This window comes from Peromyscus maniculatus, chromosome 14, assembly GCF_049852395.1.
Source record: "Peromyscus maniculatus bairdii isolate BWxNUB_F1_BW_parent chromosome 14, HU_Pman_BW_mat_3.1, whole genome shotgun sequence".
Lineage (NCBI taxonomy): Eukaryota > Metazoa > Chordata > Mammalia > Rodentia > Cricetidae > Peromyscus > Peromyscus maniculatus.
The window spans coordinates 81,751,609-81,769,760 of NC_134865.1; the positions used below are offsets into that span (position 1 = coordinate 81,751,609).

Consider the following 18,152-nt stretch of genomic DNA (forward strand, 5'->3'; position numbering starts at 1 on the left):
CCTGAGCCATCCCGCCAGCCCTCCAGGTTTGCTTTCTTGACATCTGGTTCTATGTGGGAGCATTGGTCTTGTTGGGGAAGGGCGGTTGACCTCAGCCAGCCTCAAGGACAGTTGTTCATTTGGCTAGATAGGAGAGCAAGGAGCGTTACCAATTCTCCTAACTCTTGGTCCTCAACCCTTTCTTAGGGAGACTTGCTGGATGGTGGATGTCTCTGAGAAGGCGGGGTCCACGGGCAGCCTCTTCGATGTTTGCAGAGCAGTAATCCCTTGTGCTGTTGGCTTCATTTGTGGTGATCATACAAGGACAAACCCAGTGCTGCTGTGGAGGTTCCAGGTATGTAGAGAGATTTCTGAGCTCTTGTTCTATGAGCGGTAGAGGCTGTGGGGAAGGAGGCACCAGAGAACAGTGTGTAGTCTGTGTTCTGAAGAGCCCTCTGATGCAAGGACAGTGACAAGAGAATCCATGTGGGCCGTTGTGCAGGTCATGGAGAGCTGATAAAAATGTCACCAGGATGAGAGGTCTTCCCGATGTGGAGGTGTGGAGACTGCAGGGTGCCCTCAAGGTGGGGACTGGATGAGCCAACATCAGGAGCGAGCAGGTAGGAAGAGGATGGGGCAGAGGCTGTACAGGCAGGATGTCTCTGAGCCCTGGTCCTCAAGTGACTCCGTGGGCTACAGGGGCCATCCTCGCTGGTGTCATGGCTATCCCATCAAAGGCAATGACCCTGGGGGTCTGAAAGGCTAGTGAGATGGGAGCAAGTGTGACTGCAAGTGAGGAAGTCATAGGACTAATGCTGGGGAGTTAGATGACGTGTCAATGAATAGGTGGTTACAGAGAAAAAGAAGGGGGCGTATGAGACATTGATCACTCATAGCCAGAAGTGTAGGAATTGAGGAGATAAACAATTTCCATGGCCTTAGAGGAGAACCAGGTTTCCATCAGGATGGAAGGTGGAGCTTTGGGAAAGAAGTGAAGCCATGAGGGACTTTGACAGTGGAATGCCTTATGGAACAATGGGGGTGGTGGGACATGGAAAAGTGGGAGGCAGGTTCTTAGTGGAGCTTTGGGAAGCTACTCTAAGGAATAACTAGCTTCCCAATGGCTAGCCACTGGAATCTGGACATGGTATGTGATCCTACACGTCCAAGGTTTCTACTAGGAGGTAGGTAAGCCATTTGTGATAGCGTTCTTCTTGAAAGTGATTTCTTAGAGATGAGGCAAGGATCTCCTGGGATCATGAAGAGCCCAGTGAACCTCCCCTTGATCCACTTGAGGATGCTAGTAGCCCAGGCTAGGCTCTTTTGTGGTGGGACTTCTGTAGTCACCTGAGGAGTTTGATGTGTCAGGTGGCTAACTGTGTATGCACCACAGAGAAGTCCAAGCCCCCATTCACACACCCTGGGCTCTATATACCTGCAGAGGACTGCTGACCTGCAGCAAGTGGCCTCCCCTTCTCCTCTTGAAAGCTTCTCAGTGCAGACTCTGGACCAAGGAAGTTTCAACTTCAGAGAAAGAGGACAATGCCAGCATCGTTGCGAGGAAGGTGAGTGGACACCCCGTCCCACTCCACTGTGTTCCAAGAACACTTATCCCCCTCCTCACTAACACTCAGCATCCAATCTGCCTGCAGGTTGGTGGTTGGAAACCATAACCCTTGGAGAAGTGGAAGGGGCCCTTTGTCTGTCTTGTCTCTGCTTTTCTGTGGTACTTGAAGAGAAGTTGTTCGTGGTGGATTCGCTTTACTTGTGCCGAATCATTCACGGACAACACTTTTTTCAGTACCAAATGCTACCTCTAAGGATTTCCTGGACACGATGGCAACTTGCAGAAAGATGGCCTTTCAGTCAAGCTTGTAGAGAAGTCAAGTATGGATGGTTGGCCATGGACAGTATGCTTGAGCTAGCTGTGAGTCACCTGTTCTGGTTCCCTGAGCATCTGACCCATCTGTAGGCCTCTCAGTGAGCTGTGCCAACCTTGGGGAGGCAGCTCTGGTTTTACTACCGGCGTCAATCACCTCACAAGACTTTGAAGAGAGGCCATCTTCCAGAAGAGATGTTGGTGCCAGCACCATTCAGGGTGTGTGACTGGTTGACCAGAGGGGCGTGCACTCTGTTCACCCTGTGGGCCACCTAGTCACCAACCCTCAGCATCAATCTCACTCAAAGAAGACTCTCCAGAGATCCTGTCAAGTTTGGGGAAGTGTCAATGGACTTGATGGCTGTGCCCGCTCAGTGGACCAGGATGAACTGTGGTCTTGGGGGTGTATGTTTACATAAGATGCCATGAGGCATCCATGGTAGCTGCTGCATCACTATCACAGCCTACTTGAAGTGTTGACTTCAGATGTGGACATGATGTTGACGTCCCATGAGGGACCTGAAGTCCCTTCTTTCCTGGGTGTGTGACTGAATTGTACTTCACTAAGCATGTGCCTTACTTAGCTGATGTATCTATCATCTGGTCCTCTAACCTCAGTTTCTTGTCTCTCTGCAGGAGAGTCTGTGAGATACCATCATGGTTGTCCTGCCATCACCACACCACCACGGGAGCTTCGAGTATGTGCTCCCTTTGTGGAAACTGTGGAATGGCACCCCCTCCGGTCCAGGAGGACTAACCGGATCTAATGGCATCACCATCCCCTTCAGGTAAGTGTGCCTCGGGTGAGCATGCACTCAATGTAGGTGTATGTCACTCGGCTCGGCCCACTACCCACTGCTGTCCCTCCCCTTCTTCCCAGGACAGAGGATGTGATCACCGCTTGGCAAGAGTCGACACGTTCTTCACTGGCGTTCATGTCTGGTACTTGAAGAGAGGCTGGCTGTGATGAATTCGATTCATCTAAACGAGTCATACACGGCTCTCCTCTCTTTTAGTGCCAAACTCTGCCTCAGAGGGCTTCTTGAACCAGTGCTGTTTCCAAGGTGGGTTTCTGGATGACTGAACATGTGATAAGTGTCTCCCTCCAGCTGCATGTTTCACACATTAATCCCAGTGTCCAAACTAACCCTAAGATAACTTCCTAGGACACCTCTGATTTTTAGAAAGGTCACAGTAGCTGTTGGGGGATTCTATCTGTTTAAATATTGAAATATGCTGGCTAACTTCTGTTTTTATTAGTACCTAATTCTACCATGGAGGAGCACCTAGAAGCAGCTTTTGTTAGTTAACTTTCAGGATATAGAATAGACTGGTAACCAGGACTTTCTGGGACCCTATGTTGACTTATCAGTACCATTCCATACCCTTAAGTGAAGTCTTTGGAAAGTAAGCACAGGTTCATCTAACAGGACAGTCTGTTTTGTAAACTTGTGGTTTTCTGTGAGTGTGGCTCCACCACCTTCGACTCACTAAGTATTGCATGACAAGTTACCTTCCTCTTGGCACTAATTTTGGGTTGATGAACTAGGGGTTGGCCAGAGAGCATGGGTCTGATTGAGCCATCTGGTCCACTCATCCTCAGGGTCCTGTCCACTCTCAGAAGCTACTCCCAAGCTGCCCTGCCTTGAAGAAGATGCAGGAATGCTGTGAGAAGTACCACCTCCTGGTACTCAGAGGGAGGTTGTCCGTGGTAAGTTTACACGATTTAATGATGCCCAATGAACGGTTGACCTCCTTCCAGTATCACACCTCATCAGGTGTCTTCTTAGACCTGATGCCAGTCTTGAGGAAGCCACGTTCATGTTGTTTTATACTAGTGTCCTTGAACATGTGTTTGCCTCTGTAACTAACAGACAGGCCTGCCAGTGTTCCCTAACTCCATCGAGGCCCTTCATGGAGAGCGTTGCCAGCATTGAGAAAGACACCTATGTTATAGACTTAAGGCATGGATGTAGTGGTGCCCATGGTATCTCTTGTTTCTTATCTATTTGTAAAGGAAAATAACAGATCTCATCCCCCTTCTTCCACTGCTAGCAAATCTTGTCTTACAGGGAGGACTTCTAGACATGTTGGGAAATTCAGGAATGGGTTCCAGGGGTGAACATTTTGGGGAGAGGGGAAGATAAGTAAGTGGATGATTTTCCATGCCTGTCACCCAGGATATCAGAAGAATGGAGCAAAGTGGGAAGAAATATTTTCTATTTCCTAATTTTCTTTGTGAAAAGAGTATTTATTTACTCTACCTATTCATATATTTATAAAAAAGATGCATGCTTGTGATAAAAATTCAAGCAATATGAAAAAATTAAATTAAAAAAATTACAAAAGTTTCCACCCACACGTAAACAACTTTAAGAATTTCAAACTTCCTCCTGAGACTATACACACAAATGCAAAGGGAGGCTGAGAGAAAACCGTTTCACAGGGATGAATCTACCCTGTGTCTAATCATTTTATTTAAAATATTCATTATTTTAAATAATTTCACTTGTGCTTAACATAAAGAAACAACTAAAGGAGGCTGGAAGATTTAGTAAGCTTCCCCTTTTGCCTTACTGAAGCAAGAGTCCAACACCACTAAGAAAGGTGATGTGGAAAGCAGTGAGTAGTAGAGAATCAGTTCCCCTGCTGCTTCTGACAGCTGCAGACACGACCATGCTCCCACACCGACCCACATGCTTTCTTTACTAGGGTTATGCATTTTAATTTTTCCACTGGGAAAAATTAGAAAGTAAGTCTTAGAAGTGTTGAAGATTGGTCCTCAGTATGAATAGCTTTGGCCACTTGTTTTGTTTAAACTCTGCCTTCTTTTTTTTTGGAGTCTTTAATTCATCTCTCAATACAATGAGGATTTTTGTCATTCCTTCAAGAATGTCTCACAGGTACTACCCTTGAGTTCTTAAGACTGGTCTCTTGCTCTCAACCACAGGGGACAGATTAGCTGGGTATAGAATTCTCGGCCTACTTTAGACGTTTCCTCTGAGAATGTCCATACTTCGCTATCATCTTCTGTATTATTTTACTACCCCTTTTGGTGTAGCTTTCAAAAAACTTCTCATTTATCTAGATATATTGTCTAGTGGGTCCTCCTTTGTAGTTCTAGAAAGTGAACGCACAGCCTTCTGCATACTAGACAAGCATCCCCACCTAGCCACACCAAAGCCCATTGTACTCTCAGTTCTGCATATACTTTGGGGAGAGACTTGGGAGTACTGCCTACTGTGAGGTCTCTTATCTCCAGGAATGTCCCTCTAACGCCTTTATAACTCTCCTTTTCATGACTTTGTTAACTTTTCACTGTCTGTCTATAATCAGCCCAGAATTAAAAAGTTTGGGTTTGCTCCTTTCTTTCTGGGTGTAGGGGTCAAAATGCAAATGGCTCAGTCGACAAAGCTCTTGCCATGCAAGCATGAGGCTCTGGGTTTGACCCCAGTGCCCATTAAAAAAAAAAAAAAAAAAAAAAAAAAAAAAAAAAAAAGCTAGGTCATGGCAATGTGCACCTGTTATCCCAGCACTGGGCCGGGGTGGGGGGCAGAGACCAAAGGATGTGTCCTGGGGTGCTCACTGGACAGCCTGTGTAACCAACTCAGTGAGTGAACTCCAAGTCCAATGAGAGACACTATTCAAAGCAATAAAGTAGGGAGCAATTGAGGAAGTCACTGGACGTTGACGCCTGGATTCTGTACACATTTACGTGTCCCCTGTGCACTCATTACCCTCCCCCACCTGCACACACAGTTATAACATGGTGGTTTGCATGAGGTTCTGTCTGGTACTTCAAAGGTTTCATCAAATTTATTGGTGAATTCTCTGCTCCATTTGTTGGCTTGGACCTCATGACTAGTATAAATTCCCCCATCTTTGTCCTGGAACCTTGACATCTCACGGTTGTCACTGTTCCATCTTTATGGCAGTCCTCCCTGTTGTCATTTGCATCACAAATTCGTTTCGTTAAAGGAATCAGACCCCTTTCTCGGTGTCACCTTCTGTCTTGACAGGATGCCTAATTGCTGCGCCAGCCTCTGGGATGGACAGGGACCCAGGACCCACCATCCTTGGGCAGGTATGTGAACTTGCTCTCAATTATTTGTTTTTCTCACATGCAGTGGGCCATTCATTAACAGTTACAACCTGTCTTTAGGCAGACATCTTGGAAGTTTGCTTGCCATGAGAAGTGGGGCCATGACCCTAAGGTCAGTGCCACACCATGGTGTCACATAGTTGGCACTCAGTGCTGACACTGTTTTGATGACCAGTATTGTAGAGCTAGCCTCTCTGTGAGCTCTGCAGGCAATCCCTAGGCACAAGGCCTATTTAAAAAAAAAAAAAAAGAGCATCATTGCTGTTTGCCTCAATGCTGATGTGAAGCTAGGGACCCTCCACTCTTACGATACACATGATAAAATCTATGCACGTAGGGCCTCCTTTATCAGACTCTGTAAGGCGCTCCTTAGACACTCCGTCCTCGGCAATGGTGCCAAGGCTAGATGACTACTTCAGCGGGGGAGGGAGGATTGGATGTGGGGTGTGTGATACAGCCTCAAGCCCTCTTGCAGTCAACGCACTAGCCTGCTGTGTTCACTGTGCTCGGGGGACTTCCTGGAGGAAGCCAGCTTCAGAGAAGAGACACTGGCACTCACCCGCGGTGCTTGAAGATAGGTTATCCGTGTTGCCTTCGCTTTGCTCGTGACGAATCATACACGGTTGACCTATTTTTCAGTACCAAATCCCGCCTTGGAGGAATTTCTGGGGTTGACCCTCACTTCAGGGTGGGACTTTGGTGTTAGCGCTTCTCCGGGGTAAGTGAAGAGATCATTCGCCACAGGCAGGTCCAGGAGCATACATGCTGTCCTCACCCAGTGCGTCCCTGGTTCTCTGCGGGACTCGTGGAGGTGGTACCTATTTGGAATGAGGGGAAATGTCCTCATTTTATTCCCTCTACAGATGACAGATAGTTAAACTTCTCTGGTATAAAATGTGGCTCTCAAGTTCAAGTTCAGAGCTAGGAATTGTGTACACACACACACACACACACACACACACACACACACACACACATCTACATGGGTGTTTCCATCAGCCCTCTTGGCATGCACTCATCTCTGGGCTCACTGGAAGATGTGGCAGTTCTGACCTTCTCACAGCTCTCTAGGACACACCCTGTGCTCCATTGGGAAACCCTTCTATGATAGTGCAATGGCTTCTGACAGTGGCCCTAACCACAGGCAGGGGACAAGAAATGGCCCAAGCCACAGGGCACGTGTCCTTTGGCTAGAATGTGTAGCTATCTGCCCAACCCTCAGGGATTCCCTCTTTAGGCCTGCTGCCTGGGACATGCCAACACAAGCTCCCGAAATCAAGTGTTTGAACAGAGGTTGTCCATGGTGTGTTCATTTTATTTATGATGAGTATTACATGGCCAATCTCCTTTCGGCACTAAAATCTTCCTGGGAGAGCTTCTCCGGGGGAGTTCTGTCAGCATCTGTGTGGGGTAAGGAAATGGAGTATCCCCTGCTTTTAAAAAAAAAAAATGAGATTTAGGTCATCTGGTTGTCAATGTAGGATGTCCCAGAAATGACACCAACTATTTTGGGTGGTTCTGTGGTTTTCTGGCCATTGTTATAAAGAGCAAGCACATTGGGTCAAAAACCATATTTAGATGAGAAACTGTCTCAGATGGAGACATGCTATAGGGAAGGAAGAATCTGAGGCACCCCGGGGGTGGGGCTAGCTGGATACAGGCCCCCATTTGTTCATTCTTCACTATCATCCTCAGTGTTCGAGTCCAGGGGTTGTCTCCAGGAAGTAGAACCAGCTACCAGACTGGAATGTGGGAGGGCATCTCATGGTGACATTTAGTATTAGAATGCTGATGTCCTTCCTCTGACTCCAGTGTCCCTTGTGAAGGAGAGGACTCGGCAGCATTCATTACTACCTGGTGCTTGCTAATGGTGTGACCTTGAGTGAGTCAGCCTGTCATCTGTCTTGCCTCAATTTGTCTGTATGAGAGCGTTAATGGCTGCTTATAAGGTATGTATGTACACACGCTGAATGTGTGCTCAGTATTTTCGTGATGCCTGGATTTCCAGGGAAAGTTGGAAAACCAATGGATCTTGTAATGATGCTCGCTGCATGAATGTAGTTACCATGTGGATGTCCTTCCACCCTCTGGAGCACAGGTTCCTTGAAGTTGGAAGCCTCGTCTCTAGTACCCTGTAGGGGTACACAGTACGGATGATGTTGGATGAGTGGCAGCTTGACATGCTTTCTTTGTCGAACCCTCTTCGAGGCCTCTCAGAAGCTGGAGAGAATGGAGGACGTCCCCAGAGCCTTGTACTTCCTGACAATGCTGCTTTGTCTGTGGGGTCTTGCTGTCCTCTCAGGATGCTGCCTTGGAGAGGGAGTCACCCCCTTTTAGGCCAGCCTTCATTGGTGGGCCAGATGGACCCTACCACACAGAGAAGTCATGGTTCCTACTGTGTCAGACCCACCTCAGGACTTCTCTGGGAGACACATTTTGGGATTCAGATTTGGTATCCATACATTTCTGGGTGAGTGACCAGTTGCTGGCCAAAGCCTGGACCCACAATGCATTTATATAAGCCTCTTTCCACCTGTAGGCAGGATAGAACTCTGCAAGGCAGTCCATGAAAGGCTGTTTTGCAGTTGGACCTGGGGGCTCATTGGAGGTAACACCAGCCTCACTAGAGGGTGGGAGTCAGGGAGCCAGAGCCGAGGGAGGCAGTGCAGCCTCTGGAAGAGGTGCCCTGCACTGCTCTCGGCCTGTGCTGACGTTTGATTCTGGAGCAGAGGTTGCCCTTGGTGAATTCGCTTTATTGATGTTGAATCACACAAAGGCAACTTTTGTTTGAGTATCAAAGCCTGCTTGGGGTGGCTTTGGGGAGGGTCTCTGTGTATGCCACATGCTGGAATGGATGATGGAGATAAGGTGTGAACAGCCAAGGGTGTGGCTCAGAGAACATGGATGGTGTAACCAGATGCAGGATTCCTGGAACCCATGAAGAGATGCCAGTGTCTGCTTGGCAGCTTTTCTCAACCCAAATCCTCTTTGCCACACCAGCACTTAGGTCCCCTGGTTCCAAACACATTGGCTACTCTAATCTGAAGACACCTTGACCAAATGAGCTCTCCCTTGACTGTGTCCAGGACAATGGCAGCCTGCCTTCTCTGTCTTCCTCCTCTCTCCAGCTCACTAGGTCAGGAGCTCTTACATTCCATCCATCGTCTCCCCCAACACCCACCCTACTCCCTGTGTGCTTCTCTTTCTCCCCTATTTCTCACCAAACCTTGTTCTCCATTTTTTGGATGGGTTAGGAAATGAGTAGAGGAGACCAGCATTTCATCCCGTTTACATTAAATAATAGTGATAAAATAATCACAAAATAACACTACAAACTACCGGAACGGCTCGGAGGAAAATGTGTTCAATTGACTACAAATTGGCAGAAGAATCCAATTTTCTTGACAACATTTCAGCTACGACTTTTGACCTGGGGAAACAGTACTCTGTAGACATGGCAGCCGCAAGAGGCGGCTTGCGATAGTGGCGGCTGCTGTGAGCAGTAATATTTGTGGTAGATGAACACACATTGAGGAATCAAATCTTCGTTCAGATTTTTAAATGGGAAAGAATTGATCCTAATGAAAATGATTTGAGGAAATAACAAGGGAAATAAAAGAAATGAAAATGGCTCAACAGCACAGTCAAGGAAGCTAAACAGGGAATTGGATTAAGTTTAATGGAATTTGCTCAAAAAAAAAAAAGCTTTTTTTTTTCTTTTTTTTTTTTAATGAAAATCAATGCGGGTGCAGTTTTTGGCCAGGTGGGGAAAATCTATGTGCTTAGACTGAAGCCAGTGGGGCATTAGGAAGACCTGGTCTCGTGCAGGTCCTTCGTGTGGCTAAACTTTATTTTCTGTCCCAAACCTTTACAGAGCGCCTCCTAGACAGGTGTGGTGACTGCAGTAGTTCCAAGCTGGCAAGGGTCCTCTGGAGGATGTGAATGGGTGCCAATGACAGAGCATGTACCCGGTGGGCAATCCTCTTCAGCTTCCTCTAGCCTCAAGAAACATTCTGGGTGAGACACTGGCTCCAGGGTGGGGTGGATGCTTCATGGACAGTGGGGTCTGCTCTTCCTGAGCAGTTGGCACCTGGAATGTTCTAGGGATCTCCCTTCCTTTGGGTTCCCATGTGACCAGCTCTCAGTGTTAGCTTTTAAGACATGCCCATTGTTGGTGCTGAAAGTCTCTTTGTCCTGAGCCTAGCCCCATCTGAGAGATCATCACAGAGCTGATGTATCTAGGATCTAATGTACTGCCTGGGGTGTGATAGGGCTCATTATTTTCTGGCCCGCTTTAGAGATGACTAGGGTTTCATGGTGGTTCTTTCCAGAAGGATCTTTACTTCGATGGACCTCAGAGGCAACAGCATTATCTTGAAGCTGGTCAGTGGCTGGAGCCCTCTCCATGACAGGTGCTTGGAGGAAGACAAGGTGCCTGGACAGTTCTAAACATGCTTGCTGACTAGACCTTGTATCTACCACTAGCCATCGCCATTGCCACTGTGTGGTTCTTAGGAACACTTCCAGGAGGTGACGCCAGCTCAGGAAAGAGCCTCTGATCCACAGGTCAGTTTCCAGAACACCTAGATGAAGCTGCCCGTGACGTCTTTTCCCCTTATGATAGACTGCTTGCGAGCGGCCTCTTTCTGCACTGCGGCAAGGCTAGACGCCTGTGAGAACTCTTGCCAATGTCAGAGAAAGGATTCTGCTGTCGGTCCCACTCCACGGTTTACAAAACGGGTGGTGCGCACAGAATCCAGCCTCTGCTTGTGGCCCATGTCATCAGGTCCTGACCCTCACTGGCTAGCCTTCTCCCGTGACACGCTTGTCCGGGTTCTTCCGATGAACCGTTCTACACTATGTGAAGAGAGACTGTTTAGGGTCCGGTTGCATTGTTCTTCCTCTCCTCCATCCATGTTTGTCTTTGACATTTTAACTGCTTTGTTTATGGGCTGAATGGTCAAGCAGCTCTTGCTGTTACCTCTTAAACCGCCTGTGAGGGATGACAGGGTGGGGGTGCCAGGTTGCGGGGTATGCGGTGGTTGGGCCCAAAGAGGAGCATCTCTAGATGATGGCATCAATGCCACTTTGCTCCTTCTGGAAGGCATCCTCACTGAGAGGGTGGAGGGTGTGCATGCAGGATCTTAGGGCTCCCCTGTCTCCAGGGCTGGCAAGCGAGTGTTGAGAGTGAGCAGAGTTCTGTGTTCACTTCCTGCACTGTGCCCACTTCTCTTGCTCAGTGCCATCCCCTGCCTACCTGGGTCTCCAGGTCAACCTCAGGGAAGGCTCTAGATTCTAGATATTCATTCTGGGGAGATGAAAGGATGGCAGATGCGCCGGGGAGGTGATGGGATAATTGCTCTCAGGTAGTGGAGGGTGGCTCCTTGCTGAATTGGGGGTGGGGGTTCAAACTCTGAGGGACTCCAGGGATGGGTCTTCTGGAAACACAGCCACCTTGAAGCATCGGCCTTGGTCTGAGCATCCGAGCCTCTCCATGGTACTCGGAGAGAGGTTACCCGAGCAACTTTGCATCTGGAGGACGAATGTTGCTCGGTGAACCCCTTTTCGGTATCAAATCCCTCCAGGGAGGCCGAGTGGAGGCCCCGGCACCTCAGGGAAGAACGTGGAATCGTCTCTGCTCTGGGGTATGGGACGGATGGTCGACCAGCTGGAAAGTAATTGTTTCTAATGTACTTCACCTGGTCCACTAGCCGTCGGTGCCCGCTGCAGCCTGCGTCTAGGATGCCACTACCTCGGCTCAGCACCTCTGCTGGTACTTGAAGGGAGATCGACCGTGTTATATTCGCTTGGCTGACTTCGAATAATACATGGTTGATCTTTTCTCAGTATCAACGCTCAGCTTGGAGAAGCACTTGGAGTTGCAGCCCCCGTGGGGGTGGGAAACGGGATGGTGCTTCTAGATTGCTACCTCAGTGGGGACTGGGCTGGGTGGGACAGGCTGTGTGCTGTCTGTGTCCAACGCCTCTCACCATTCATCTCTACCTCACCCCCCCCCCTCCCCAGGACAGCTTCAGGAGGTGATGCAAATTCCATGGATGCAGCAGCCAGCACTGGGTACTTGAGGAGAGGTTGTCTGTGATGAGTTCGCTTTATTAATGACGAATATAACACAGATGGCCTGTTTTCAATACCACCTGTCACTCCTGCCACTCAGCAGTACATACCAGGTGCCACAGCACTGCTCGGTAGGTGAATGCATGGACTCTGTATGACACTTGCCACCCTCTTCACCGAGCCTCAGCTTCACATCCATCCTGAGGAGCTTCCTGGGATCACACCAACCTTGCAGGCTGGCCACAAAGCATTGGCCTGGTGTGCGATGGATGACCAGAATCTCTCCACTTGCCATGCCTCTTGCTACAAGAGTGGGTGTCTGTCCCTATCTAAGGCATTCCACTGAGGGCTGCATGCCCGCATGCCCTGCACCTGGGGTGCCTCCCAGTACCAAAAGGATGGCATAACACTTGGGAAAGAACCAGGCCAGCCAGTTGTTCATATACCCCATGATGGGTTTCCATTCCTCATAATGATATTATACATGGTCATCTCTCTCTAGTATTGGATCTCACCTTTGTGAGCCTGGGTGTCAGGGGAGGGACATGCATTGCTGGCCCACTGGACACAGCTTGATGGTCAGGCATGTATCTGACTCATCCTGATCCAGAGCATCACATCTCCCTCAGTGGGGGTTAGGAAGCCCATCTGAGAGGAAGAAGCACCCTATGTAGAGTCCATGCTGCTTCGTAGTACCTGCAATAGGTTGTCTCTGAGATGCTTACTTTCTGGATGCTGACATGCTACCCTGGAACACTTCTGCTTTGAGATGCTGATGCCAGCAGCAGAAGCCTCTGTGTTGATTGACACCAATGTCTGTGTGTGAGCCTGTGGCCTGGCCTCTTACCTTCCCAGTTCTCCTCTGTTAGAAACAGCGTAGAATGTTCCCTTGAGTGTATGAGGCAGTGATCCCCCAGCTGTGTCCCTACCTCAAGCAGACACGAGTCCCAGACAGGGTGTGGCCCGTACTTAACGTGTGCTTTCTCCATCTTTGCACTCTGGCTTTGTCAGACTCCTGTGAGCTTGCCATAGAGGCTTGACCTGAAGATCAGAAAGCAGCTGATCATGCCCAGTAGGAGCCTTGGAGACACAGGCTAGAGACATTTGGTATTCAGTAAGGATCTCCAGAGTGGCAAAGAGTTCTTTCTGAGTAGGCTTGCATTGCCACTCCCCCCTACCAATGCAACTAGCACCCTCACCTTGGCAGCTCTACCCTGTGGGCTTCTTCACCTCTTCTGGGCCTCCTTATCACCAAAATCCTCTGTGTCCACAGAGGACAGTGTCTCCCTCCCCTCTCCATCATCACTCCCCCACAGCCCCGCCCAAAGGGTACGTGGTCTCTCTTCAGTCTCTTCCTCTTGTTCAGGAAGACCTGCCCATGCCCCTCCCTCTGGGAGCTGGTCCTGGCTGCCTTTTCACTACCTAGTCCATCCCTCTTCCTCAGCCTTCGTGCTCGCACATTCCTTTCACTGGAATTCAGGATTCCAAGGGGCATGGAATGGTCCCTGCTCAGCAGTGCCATGGAAGGCCGGCTGGCAACATCTATCCAGCTCCTTCCTTTTCCACACACTAGCCCCGTCTATCAGTCTGCTTGTTAGCTGTTCCTCCCAAGCTACCTGCTGTCCCAAACTGCCTAGTACAGTCTTCATGTCCCCAGGCTCTCCAACCCCACCCCCACCCCATCCCCCCAAAAAAAACAATTTCCCAGGGCAGGGACAGACCTTTACATTTTCCTTCCTCCCTCTCTTCCTCCTTCCCTCCCTCCCTCCCTCCCTCCCCCCCCCTTTCCCTTCCTCTTTTACTTCCCTGGCTTATCCTCTGCTGTATTCTAAGCCTTAGGATCCAGGCCAGGTCTATAGTGACAGAATAATGAAGCGTGCTGATTGACTAATAGAGTCCCCAAAGGCAGAAACCATATTAAGTTAATCCCCTGGAAAGTGGTGAGCATGGAGCAGGAATTCCATAAGATGTGGTGGCTGATTCCATAAATATGGAAGCTGGGTTTTGCATAGTCTTTGTATTTCTTAGAGGCTGTTTGATTTTCCAGTCCCTCACCCCGACCCCACCCCAGAGCATCACTCTTCTGAGAGTTGCTGCATCAGGGGGACAGGTTAGCTAGGTCTGCAGGCTTTTCTCCACTCCTGTAGCTGGGGCCCCACGCTAGTCTTCAGATTCAGCTGAGCCCAGCCCCCACCCTCCACTCCACGAAGGCCTCTGTGGCAGCCAGCCAGAGGCCCATAGAGCCCCTTGTGCGGCGGCGGGCCTGATCTGCTGTCAGGGCTAATATTTTATGCATGGACCTGAGTAAATGGGAACATTTGGAGATGGAAATTGCTGTTAATGGCACATCTTTGGAATATATTAAGCGTGTGCGAGGCTGCTGCTGGTCTCCCAGTTTAATTGTTCCAATGTAAGCGCAGCCACACCACAGCAGCAGCAGGAAGGCCACCCCAATTCCCTTTACCACTCGATGGGGAAAGCCCCAGGTACCTCACCCACCAAGGGAGTGTTATGCTTGAGACAGAATGTCAGCTGGGATACCAAGCAATCAGCAGCGTGCACATTCCAGACTCAACGGAGATCCCCCCCCCCAACCCCCCCACCCCAGAGGATTGACCCCTCCCACTTGAGGCAGACTTTTATTAAAAGCAAAAGCACTAGATTTCTCTATTGTTTGAGGAGAAGAAAAGACAAACAAAGGATTTTTTTTCTCATCCAATGAGTCAAGTGAAAATGTCTGTCCCCCAGGCCAGCAGGCCAGGCCGGCAGGAAGAAAGTCCCTGGGAGCACTTCAGGGGTCAGAGAATTCACCATCTCTGAGATAGTGCATAAACCCTGCGTGCCAAGGTCACAGAGCACAGGCCGTTTGTTTCTCTGTGCCTGGCAGACATTAGAGCCAGTTTACCCATCCCATAGTTTCTTCTGGATGTGACCGGACTGAGCCAGTGGAGCATTCCTTTACTGTTTTTAAGAGGGGGGAGGTGTTGTGTGTGTAGGGAGTAAGTACTAGCTGTCTCCAGTGAGTATTTGTGACCTGCACGGGGAGTAGGTTATGTTTTACAGAAGAGGAATTTACTAGGACTCAGAGAGGTTGAGGACTTTCCAAGATAACCCATCTGGAGACAGGGCTTCAGGCTATGTGTTCTTAACATTTCTGCTTGTGCTGGCCCACGTACCTCTAGAAATGACCCCACGAGCCATAGATGACAAACAGCTCATTGAATAGGTCTCCACATCTTTCTGTACAGTGAGGCAGGCTCACTTTTCCCAAGACATTGCTTGCCAAGATTGTCAAGCTTTTCTTTTTTCCCTGTTAACTTACCTGGTTCCTCTCCCATTAACTAAGATACTCTCATTCATGTCTGCCTTATAATGGGGCTGCCTACTCCATCAGGAAACCCAGGGCACTGTGGATGTTAAATCTCAGGCCCGAATTAGCTGTTTTGTTTGCTTCTACTGAAGGCCTGCATTAACTGTCTCTGTCATTGTGTGCACGCGCGCACAATGTGTGTGTGTGTGTGTGTGTGTGTGTGTGTGTGTGTGTGTGTGTGTGTGTGTGTGAATGAGCCTGCTGCCTCCCATCAGAGGCTGGAGTGCTGCATGGAAGAGCTGAGTACCTTCTGGCTGTGTGCTAGGTAGGCTAGGACAGTTCTAAAGATGTCACTCCTCACATGAGGTGCTCAGGGGCTAAGTCCCCTGAGTCGGCCAGTTTCTCTTATCACATCTTTGAGCAGCTAAGGACTCAAGACTGTAGGATCCTGTCCCCCTGGGGTGGGGACTTGGAGTCAGACCCACATCTAGTGAGTCCGTGGTGGTGTTTCTTTGTCAAGATTTGAAAGGCCGTGAGAACCTGTGGACCCCTAGGGCTGGCTCCTAGTAGATGCTCAGAAAATACCTGTCCTCCTGGGATCAAATGAGCTTAGATGCTAGCACAGGGAGATGATGAATAGATGGCTGTGAGGAGCACTCAGAGGATGTTTGTGGAATGAATAAATAAAAACACACTTCTTTTTTTTTTTTTTTTTTTTGAAGAAATTAAGAAACAAGGAAAGGGAGAAACATCCAGGGCAGACAACATAAATCTCCAGCAGTGTCACCAATGCTAGAGCTGGGGCCGCCGAGAAGCCCCTGTGGAGGTGGTGGGGCCATTTGTCATGGGCGAGGACAGGCTTGAGGGCTGGGACAGGGGGCCTGATGGAGGCCCGTCCATCATTTTCTCATTATCCCCGCGACGTGGAGGGCAGCTAGCGGATCGCAGAGCAGCAGCCTCCGACTGAAGGTGGCAGGGTTGGGAGTGCGAGGGACCCCGAGGGAGGGCAGGCTGCCCCAGGCCCTGCCCCCTCCAGGAAGCCTTCTCGCTCCAGCCCAACACACGATCTCACTTGCTCTCCCGGATGCTCATCATGCGATCTTTTATCGACGCTCCTGGGAAGGGGCCCTTGGGAACGTGTCCGCATGTGTGCCTCTGCTTGCCCAGGTTGCCCACACAGAGGAGGCGCTGTGAATGCTTGTTGGCTTGTCTCTCCATTGTAGACAGGTGAACTGGATTGGTCCTTCCAAAGTAGACGTTCAGGAACACCACCCACTTTCCATCCGCACTGCTAGTCCTAGGTTGGAATGGTCCCGTTGGGTATGACCATTGGAACAGCTATGGCTACAAACAAGCCCCGAGGCCTGACCTGAAGCCATCAATGGGCCTGGTAAGTGTCTGCCCTCAGGACTGGTTCATTTAGGGCTTGGAGCAAGGATGGGGTTTTCCCAGGGCACAAGGGGCCCAGAAGTTGTGTAGAAGATACACAGAACGGGTTTGGAGGCACACATCCCAGCCCTGCTCTCCCCCCACCCCCACCCCACCCCAATCCTGCCATCTGCGACAGCTTCGTTTTCTCTAACACTCAAAAATACATGGTTCTGCTACGTTCTCCTTGGCAGGCAGGGTAGCCAGAGCTGCGGGGCTGCCAAGGCCTGGGGGAGCCGCCAGCCTGCAAAGTTTACTGTACAAACAGTTGGGGGGGGGGCGTCTCTGTTCACTCGAAATCCCCATCAGTAAACATGCCAGTTTAAAGTGTAATTAACTCAGGCCGGAAAAGAATTCTGATTTGGACTGCTTTTCACAGTTGAGATTGTTTTTCTTTTATTTATTTATCTCTTTCCGGGTGTGGTGGTGTCTGTGGTGGGTTTTGGCCAGGAAAAATAGAAAGGGGGAGGGCTTGGTGGGATGAGCCCGTTGGGAGAGAGAATGCCAGAAGGAAAGGACAAGGGTGGATGGGCTTGACACCTGTACAAGCCGGGGATCTCCATCTATTTTCTGTCCTGGGTGGTGGCTCCCTGCAGATAGACTAAGCTGGAAGGCATACCAGGGCCACTTAGTGAAGAAGGAACACGGGTCTCTGTGCCAGCTGGCCAGGTGGCTCAGGGGTTATGGGATGCTGGCGTGACCCAGAGTAACTTGGAACTCCCTCTGATGCTTCCTTTGCTTCCATCTTCCAGCAGCGGCTCTGCCCATCTTTGTTACTTCTCCCTCCCTGGATCTCCTGCTTCAGACAATGAAGCCGGCTGACTGGAGAAGACGCCCCTCTGAGAGGACCAGGACCATGCAGGACCCAGTGGGATCCACTATCCCTGCCACACCCTGTGCCATCTGCCACTGAGCCCCCCAACCAGTACCCTCTGCTTCTTACCATTGCCCCGCCCCCCGCCCACCCCAGCCTTGCATTTTAGATCTCAGCGGGACCTGAGCAGCCCTTGCTTAGGAACCTGAGGTGGGGGTTGGGTAGGCAGACCCAGGGGACTGAGCATGGGTATAAGAAAAGATTTCTGCTCTTGGCTTTCAAAGTCTCAATGTGTGGAGCCCTTTGAATAATAAACATATATCATAAAATGTAAATATGCCTACGTGTCTGTGTTCAGAGGGACTTTTGTTAAGTGGGGATGGGGGTTAAAAGCATGGTCTGGACTGCTTCAGGGGGGGAACCTCCTGGGATGTCTCTGGCCTCTGTCCTGGAAGCACTTTGCTGAAAGCAACATCCCAAAGCAGGGGTTCACAACTGTATTCCTGACCTTGGGTACCAGCCCCATAGTCAGACTAAGGAATCAGGGACATGAAAAGATACCCTT

General features: G+C 49.8%; 1 long non-coding RNA gene across 3 annotated transcripts; it reads left to right on the forward strand.

Annotated features, from left to right (window-relative positions):
* The first annotated feature begins 90 nt into the window (after positions 1–90).
* Positions 91–17,922, forward strand: LOC121822486 (uncharacterized). Of its 3 annotated transcripts, none has more exons than XR_013044545.1 (7): positions 91–334; positions 482–2,922; positions 3,462–9,977; positions 10,292–10,526; positions 11,985–12,166; positions 16,569–16,735; positions 17,526–17,922. It is a non-coding gene; the product is annotated as an uncharacterized LOC121822486 (long non-coding RNA). The 3 variants fall into 3 exon arrangements; XR_013044544.1 differs by having other exon boundaries at positions 3,462–3,569; positions 5,878–9,977; positions 11,985–16,735; XR_013044543.1 differs by having other exon boundaries at positions 11,985–16,735.
* Positions 17,923–18,152: the final 230 nt, after the last annotated feature.